Source organism: Miscanthus floridulus, chromosome 8, assembly GCF_019320115.1.
Source record: "Miscanthus floridulus cultivar M001 chromosome 8, ASM1932011v1, whole genome shotgun sequence".
In the NCBI taxonomy this organism is placed as follows: domain Eukaryota; kingdom Viridiplantae; phylum Streptophyta; class Magnoliopsida; order Poales; family Poaceae; genus Miscanthus; species Miscanthus floridulus.
The window spans coordinates 78,660,761-78,669,421 of record NC_089587.1 but is presented as its reverse complement, the minus strand read 5'-3'; the positions used below and the strand labels follow the sequence as shown (position 1 = coordinate 78,669,421).

General features: G+C 42.5%; 1 pseudogene; it reads left to right on the top strand.

Moving 5' to 3' along the window:
* The first annotated feature begins 6,764 nt into the window (after positions 1-6,764).
* LOC136469449 (fasciclin-like arabinogalactan protein 7) lies at positions 6,765-7,324 on the top strand (annotated as a pseudogene).
* The last annotated feature ends 1,337 nt before the right edge of the window (positions 7,325-8,661 follow it).

The window sequence follows — 8,661 nt, the reverse complement described above, 5'->3', positions numbered from 1 at the left end:
CATTCGTTTGCTTGCGGGACGGGGATATCACCAGTATTTAAAGCAAGTGCCTTGAAGTGCGAGAAATCAGGCGCATCATAGCAAATACATCGAAGTGCCTCTAAATAGATGCGCATGACACTTAATTGGGCGCTTATCACGTCCGAGCTCTGTATTCCCGTCCCATGGATATGGTTCCAATGATTTAAACCCCTTATAGGGAGGAAAAAACTGAGTTCACGCGTCCATAGTCGACCACTTGCATTAGATGGCGTGTTCTCGATAATGTCCGAGATAAAGAACCAGCTAAGTGCTGTTCGTAGCCAATCTTTTGGGGATATAGTCTGCGACATATATGCATGCAACAATGATATTAAACTAATTACACTTATTTGTTAGCATCAAAAAACAAAAGATGTTGGAAAATACTCCATACAATAGCTGAAACAGGGAACCGTGGAATGGCCACATTAGGAGCGAATGGCTCATCGCCAGGGTGGAAACCTGGTTCTTGTGGTGGGGGAGGTCCGTTGTTCATACCACCTGATCGATAAAATGCAAAAAAAACTATGAACATAAAATATATGCACAAAAAATTCTTTCAAGTAAAATGTGGCAACATAATTAAATATAGATCGAATGCAAGGAATAAGAATATATGTAAATATAGAATGCAAAGAAACATGAATATAAATATAGATCAAATGAATATAGATAGAATATTAGAGAAGACAACATATCAATGCCATTGAAAAATGCAGGAGCCATGACTAAATCACGTAGAGAGAGCAGATGTCTTGAGAAGTGAGAGTGAAACATGAGAAATGAGACTAAGAGAGTTCGTGGGTGGGTGGGATCGATGTATATGGCCGGCAGTTTGTTTTATATAGGGGGGCATGGACATCACTGTCGGTTTTTAAATAGAACCGACAGTGAAGGTGGCCTCATGTGTGCACCATTTTGTTGGACTACGATGCATAACAATATATGTGGTTTGTTATGAGAGGAAAACATTGTATCGCGGCTGTTAAGGCCTGGCTGAAACCAACATACATGGAGACGCTAGCCCCTGGCCGAGGGCCATTTTATTGAGGCTAGCAGTCGTGGTACATTTTTATTTCTGAACTAAAGTTGTCGGGGTAGGTAGAAGCAGTGTTCTAACTATTGCGGTCATGGAAGTACTGTTGGCATGTGAGGAGCATCTACACATCACTGTCGGTTTTAGTTTAAAAACCGATAGTGAATTGGGCATTCTGTGTCGGTTTGAGCAACTGACTATGATAGAAGCTATCACTGCCGATTTTAAAAACCAAAACTGTCAGTGAAGTGCCTGCCGCCATCGTAGCCTTTTAGTAAAAAAAATATAAAAATATGACTATCGGTTTGGAGCCTGCCATCGCAGCGCTATCACTGGCGGTTTTAAAACTAAAACCGACAGTGAAGGGCCCTGCCGCCATTGCAGCCTTTTAGTAAAAAAATATAAAAAAATCATAGTCTTGTAGCCTTTTTATAAAAAATATAAAAAAATTCCGAGCCTAGGATTCGATCCGGTCTCGGTGTTCTTAGTTTGGAGCCTTAACCACTACGCTAGAATAGGGATTACATTAGAATTAGTTCTTTTTCTTTTATCCTGTCGTAATGCACTACTAAATAATAAATACAAAATCAAAAAAGTTTAAATCGGACATAGTACAGAGTGCGCGGCCTTAACCGCTGAGCTAGGATACGGAGTTCACTTAGTTTGCATTTATTTATTTATTTATTTATAGAAATAATACAGTTAGTTTATATACTAAAATAACACAAAAATTTATGTCTTGATTATTTAATTCTATGATAATTAATTAATGGTCTATAATTATCAAATAATAGTGTTTGTGAACATCATCTTAATATTTGACTACATAGTCAATAATTAAATTGTAGTGATGCGCACAAAATATAAATTAAATATTCAGTGCGAATACTGATACAACGTCTGCATAATGATTACATAGTTAACAATAATCTAACTATCTTTAGGTGCATCAACAATGAGGGCCTCATTGTGATCAATTCGTACGTAAGCAGGTTTGTCACCCTCTTGAAGGATAGGTAGGGGTACATTCGCCCCGAATAGAGGCATTTCCTGATAGCCCATGTAGTCTTCTTCGTCCGTCACTCCATCAACACCGACAATCTTCCTTTTCCCTTCTAGGACTACTTTTAGCCTTCCTTTTGTCTTATTGTCCCTTGCATAGAAGACTTGCATAGCATCTCTTGCAAGGACGAAGGGGTCGTCTCTGTATGCGGTGTTAGTGAGATCAACGGTAGTGAACCCTTCGCTGTCAGTGTTGATTTCCTCGAGCCGGACCCACTGGCAGCGAAAAAGAGCTGCCTTCCACGGACCGTAGGCTAGCTCCCATATCTCCTCTATGAAACCATAGTATGTCGCCTGCATGTTGCCGTTTTCGTCGTGAGCATCAAAACGAACACCATAATTTTGGTATGTGCTATTTCCATCTTGCTTTTTTGTGTAAAATGTGAATCCATTGATCTCATACCCTTGGTACTTAAGATATGTACTCGAAGGTCCCATGGCTAAGGCATCCAGTTGATTACCCAACTTTATTCCAAGCAAGCGACGTCGCAACCAGCTGACAAATTTCTCCTTGTATTTTTTTATTCAGCCAAGCCTGTGACCTGCTCGGATACAGAGTTTGCAGCGATTGCCAGTGCTCGTCAATGTATGGCATCACACCCTCGGCTTGCTAGAGAACAGCGAACTGTGCCTGTCTGAAAGAAATAGGGTCGTCTACTGTAATAGATTTCTCCCCGATCGTTCCTTTGCCACGTAGTCTTCCCTCGTGACAAGATTCTGGAACTCTAACCCTTTTGATGTCTAGATAATATGTGCAGAACTCAATGGCCTCCTCCATTGACCATCCTTCAACCATGCCCCCTTCTGGCCTGAATCTGTTCCTAACATACCTCCTTAAAACTTTCATCCATCTTTCGAAAGGGAACATCTGATGCAGGTACATTAGGTCGAGGGCTCTAATTTGGTCAACAAGATGAATGAGCAGATGCAATGAGATATCAAAGTAAGTCGGCGGGAAATGCATCTCAAGCCTAACAAGAGTTTTGGCTATGTCCCGCTGCAGCTGCTCTAGCGTAGACACATCAATGACCTTTTTTGAGATCGTGTTGAAGAATGAGCAAAGCTTTATGATTGGGGCGCGGACCTTTGAGGGAGGATACCACACAGGGCAACAGGGAGCAGTTGAGTCATAATGACATGACAGTCATGGGCCTTCATAGGGCCATAGTTGAACTTGAGTTCTCTCATGTTCACTAGCCTCTTCGGGTTCGCACAGTAGCCCATCGGGACTTTGAGTTCATTGAAGAAAGAAATAAGTGCACGCTTTTCTTCCATCTTCAATGTCCATGACGCAACCAGAAGTTCGAACTGGCCATTCTCTAGCTCCATGGGATGCAGCTCCTTCCTGATTCCTAAGTGTTGCATATCCAGGCGTGTGGCTAGTGAATCCTTCGATGTCCCCCTGGTGTCCATCAAGGTGTTAAGAGTGTTAGCGCACACGTTTTTAGTGATGTGCATGGGATCAAGACAATGGCGTACACTTAGAAATGGCCAGTAAGGTAGTTTCCAGAAAACCGATTTTTTCTTCCAAATGCTCCCATCAGGCGCTGCTACTGCATTGTCCCCCTTCCCAAGGACAACCTCCAGTTTGTTGAGTTCTCAAAGTATCGTAGGCCCGTCTCGATATTTTGGAGCTAAGCGTTTCTCAATAGTACCATTGAAATCTTTTCTGTTCCTGCGCTAAGGGTGATCCTTAGGTAGGAACCTACGGTGTCCCATATAAACTATCTTTGAGTTATTTGGCATATTTACCGCATCGGTGTCGTCCAAGCACTCGACACATCTAGTATAGCCTTTTGTCTTCTCTCCGGACAACGAACCTTGACCTGGCAGGTCGGTGATTGTAGCGATAAGTACTCCCTTGATCGTGACATGTTCCTTTTTGTACTCGTCCGAAATATCCAGCACACCCTTTTCAAACATCTCCACTAGTTTATCGATCACTGGTTCTAGAAACACATCGATGTCATTCTTAGGTTGTCTTGGCCCTTGGATCAGTAGTGGCATCAAGATGTACGACCACTTCATACAGACCCAAGGTGGAAGGTTGTATATACAGAGCGTCACAGGCCAGGTGCTATGATTGCTTCTAACCTGGTCGAAAGGATTCATCCCATCTGTGCTCAAAGCAAACCAAAGGTGCCTTACCACTCCACCGATGTCCTTATAGAACATAGTATTAACAGTCATCCAGTCATGCCCATCGACAGAGTGCCTCATCATTGTATCTTTCTTACGCTCTTCGCCATGCCAGCGCAACAGCTTGGCTGACTTTGCACATACAAACAGCCTATGCACCCGGGGAGCTATAGGGAAATACCAAACGACCTTCATGGGACCTCCTCTGGTCTTGGTACCCTCATCTGACGGCCCTTCCTTATACCGTGGAGCTTCACACTTGGGGCACTTGTCCAAGTCTTTGTATTTTTTTCACGATACAATATGCAATCATTGGAACACGCGTGGATTTTTTCAACCTCGAGGCCGATGGAGCAGATCATTTGCTTGGCCAAGTATGTCTTTTCTGACAACTCGTTTTTTTCTGAGAGCATTTTCCTTATTATACCTAACAACTGATCGAAGCCTTTATCACTCAATCCGTTTGTTGATTTGAACTCTAACAGCATGATGTCGGCTTCCAGTTTGCTCATTGGATAATTCCTATACAATAGTGTTTTGCCATCTTATCTTATTTTTTCTAGCTTTCTCAGCTGTCTTTCACTAAGACATCCGGTCTCTATATTACGTAGCAGCTAAGAAATGACATCGTTATCCTCGGTGTCGTCAGCTAGCGTGTTCCTAAACACATTATTAACTGTGGCCATAAGTTCCGTGTTGACACCGGGTTCCTCGTTAGCATCGTGGATGGCTACATCAGACATGTCCACATCATCATCGTTTCCTGTAGAACATTCACACCAACCTCGCCATGCATAGTCCATATCGTATAGTTTGGCATGAACCCTCTGGTAATCAAGTGCGATCGTATAGACTTAATTTGACGAAAGTTCCTTTGATTCTTGCAATCTTTGCATGGGCAAAAGACAGGGTTCCCATTCCCAGCATGGACTTTGGCATCGGTGATAAACTAGCTGACGCAATGCATGTACTGCTTGTCCGTTCGGGACAGATGCATCCACTCTCGATCTATCTCTGCACAAAAAAATACTGAGACAGTAATTATAAAGAATTAATAAGAAATCGAGCTTCATGAACAACAATTGTAGCTCGAAAGTACCATTTTTGGTAAACATTATTGTACACTAATTATTGAAAAATTGAAATTGGTAGCCCCGACCCTGTAAATTGAAAATCGTAGTAAAAAACAATTATTGCACAATATTGAAGAACAACTATTCTACTCTACTTCTAAGAACTAATTATAGCATCACATACTAACAATGATGATCTTGACCACCATAGAATAATTAGCTAGGAATTTAAATGTATTCATAGATACCAACCTTTTGGATGATGGATTCACCATAATTTGAGCCTTGCACAAATGTCCAATTGAAAAAGTGCTCTCTAGAATGGAGAAAGAACTAGAATGAGAATCAAGCAATGTAGCCATCAAAACGAAGCTAATTAAGCAACAAAATCAAAAGAGTGGATGTTTGTTACTAATCTTAAAGCAAAAAGATCAAGTCATTCTTTAAAATCCAAGCACTAGCTTCATGGTGAAGAGCAGCCGCAACAATGGAGAGAAGAGTCCAAACGCGCGCCTCTGTTCTCGGGATGGAAGAGAGGAGGAAGGAGAGGACGGCTGCAGCCTTTTTGTGTTGTAGGCTTATCACCGTCGGTTCTTGGCTAGAACCGACAGTGATAGTGCCCAATCAATGTCGACTATTGGCTTAAACCGGCAGTGATGAGTGCCCGCCAAAATACTGTCGGTTCAAGCCAAAAACCGACAGTGATGTGGTCCTTCACTGCCGGTTTTAGCCCAGCACCAATCATTTTTTTCATTTTCAAGCTCATAACCAACAGTGAAGGTACATCACTGCCGGTTCTCACAAATCCGACAGTGATGAAGCCGGCAGTGATGTGCAAATCTGGCGTAGTGTCCACCACCCCCTCAGCTCCTTCCATTGCTCACTCATCCTGCTGCCTACTCAGGTCAGTCTCCCCTCAATCTGCAATCCGATGCTTTGAAGTCTTGAACCAATATGCTCAGAGTTTGTGATTTTCTTGGTCGCCACACATTGCAGTTTTGAGGCTTGCGAGCTAGATTAGATCATCATCGTGCCTTGCTACAAATGTATGACATGCGCAAATCTTCTTAATTCCTGCTTTGTTTTCCCCCCTATTAAAAGCTGAGAGAAGCATGCGTTGCGTGTGATTTTGGTGTAAGCTCTTACAATGTTTGATTTGTTTTTTCTCTGAACGTTAGGATGTTCAATTTCGTGGACAATCAAAAGCATTCGCTGCAGCTGATTGGAAACCTCAATACTTTTCTACTTTAGTCCTGACAATTCGCTTATGTTGGTGAATGGTGGCTAGCAGAAAACACAAAACTGATATAATTCAGTTATTCAGATTAAAACATAAGTTCACTGTCTAAGCTTCACTATTATTCTTGCATGAACCCAGTAACTTGGATCAGACGACCATAGAAGAACTGATGACGAAAAGCGAATGTTCCTTCATGGCGTTGTTCAAACGAGTCATTTTGACCACGATCATTCTTTCCATATTGCTCTCCTCGCCAGCGATTGCTCATAAGACCAAGAGCCCTGCTGCTCCCGTGTACCATGTTGACCTCGCTAATCTCCTAGATGTGGCTGGTCCATTCCAGACCTTCCTGGGCTACCTGCAAGGCTGCAAAAGACCAGCGTTATCCAAACCTTCCAGAACCAGGCGGACAACACCAAAGTTGGCATCACCATGTTTGTCCCCAGGGACTCGGCCTTCCCCGAACTGAAGAAGACCAGGCTCACCAAGGGCCGGATCAAGTCATTGCTCCTGTACCACGCAGTCTGCAAGTTCTACAGCCTGAATGGGCTCAGTGAACTGGGCAGGCGCAAGCGCAACCCGGTGGCCACCTTTGCCGGCTTGCAGTACACGCTCAACTTCACCGAACACTTGGACAGCATCCGAGTGAAGTCGATGCTGGGGTCCAACGAGAAGATCACAAGCGCCATGTACTCAAGTGCCCCGGTGTCCGTGTACGAGGTTGACAAGGTTCTCCTGCCATGGCAGAAGTGAAGACTGAAGAATTCATCGCGCCAAGTCGGTTTTAGATCTGAAAGCATAGAATGCAAGAAACAATCTTAGTAAATCTGCTCCTCATCTTCCCAGATATGCTTGTGCGTTCCTCACTTGCTATCCTACCAGGCACCCACTCCTATGTGGTTTCCCCCTCCCGCTCTACTTTTGAGTTTTAGGGCCTATTTGGTAGAGATTCACCACTAGAAAAGTGAATTTGGATCTAGGATTCGTCATGGATCAGATCCAGCGTAGATTTGAGATCCACCCTGGATCTACTAAAGAACTGTTTGGCAAAATAGCAAACCCAAATTCACGAATGGTCTATTTTGTTACAAATGGTCTATTTTGCCCTTGGGTCGTAATATGATACATGTAGAGCGCGTCTTTTGTATTTTTAACAGAAATGCAATATATTGACACACAAAATAGATGATTAATTAACCCTGTCCATGACAACATCTCAACAATATTACAATTGTTCATACATAAAAATATCTAAAGAGAGCAAAGGTCCATGACACACAAAATGAGGGCTAGTCTTCCATTATATGCCAGTTGTTCCAAGCAATAGCAAGTGCCGTGGCCAAGACATCATGAAATTTATCCATAGTGGGGGCATTGGCTTCCGATGTAGAACCATCTTATGTAACTGCATATTTCTTATACCTTTCCGGTATTGTTGGGACAAAAAGAGGATCATGATCGAAACGAGCAAAGTCCGCATCTTCACTATCATGCCCAGGAATAAAATTGTGAAGGGCCATACAAGCAACAACCACCATTTTTTGCTTCCACATCGGGTAGTTGGGCATCTTGTATAGAATTTGCCACTTCATTTTCCAAACTCCAAAAGACCTCTCAATAATATTTCGAATAGAAGAGTGAATGCGATTGAATTTTTCCTTAGGTGTTTTGGGTTTCGTACATCTATGCCACTCCGGCATATGATATCTTTCACTCTTGTAAGGAGCTAGATAGCCAGGCCGATTAGGATAACCGGCATCAACAACATAGTATTTGCCTAAACATGGTGAAAATAATATAATTGAATATTATGTATCATACAAAAGAGAATAAACGATTTATTATTCATTCATATTACCTTGTGGAGGATGTGGGAAGAATTTTTCGACCACATTGATTGCATGGTATAGCACACTTGTGTCATGCATAGATTCTGCTTGACCCGTGGATACATATGTGAACCGCATGTCAAAATCACAAACTGCTAAGTCATTTTTGGTGGGTATCCCTGTTTTTCCAATATACTTCACTTGTTCATCGGGGTGAAGAGAAACTCGAATATGCGTACCATCTAGAGCACCAATGCAATC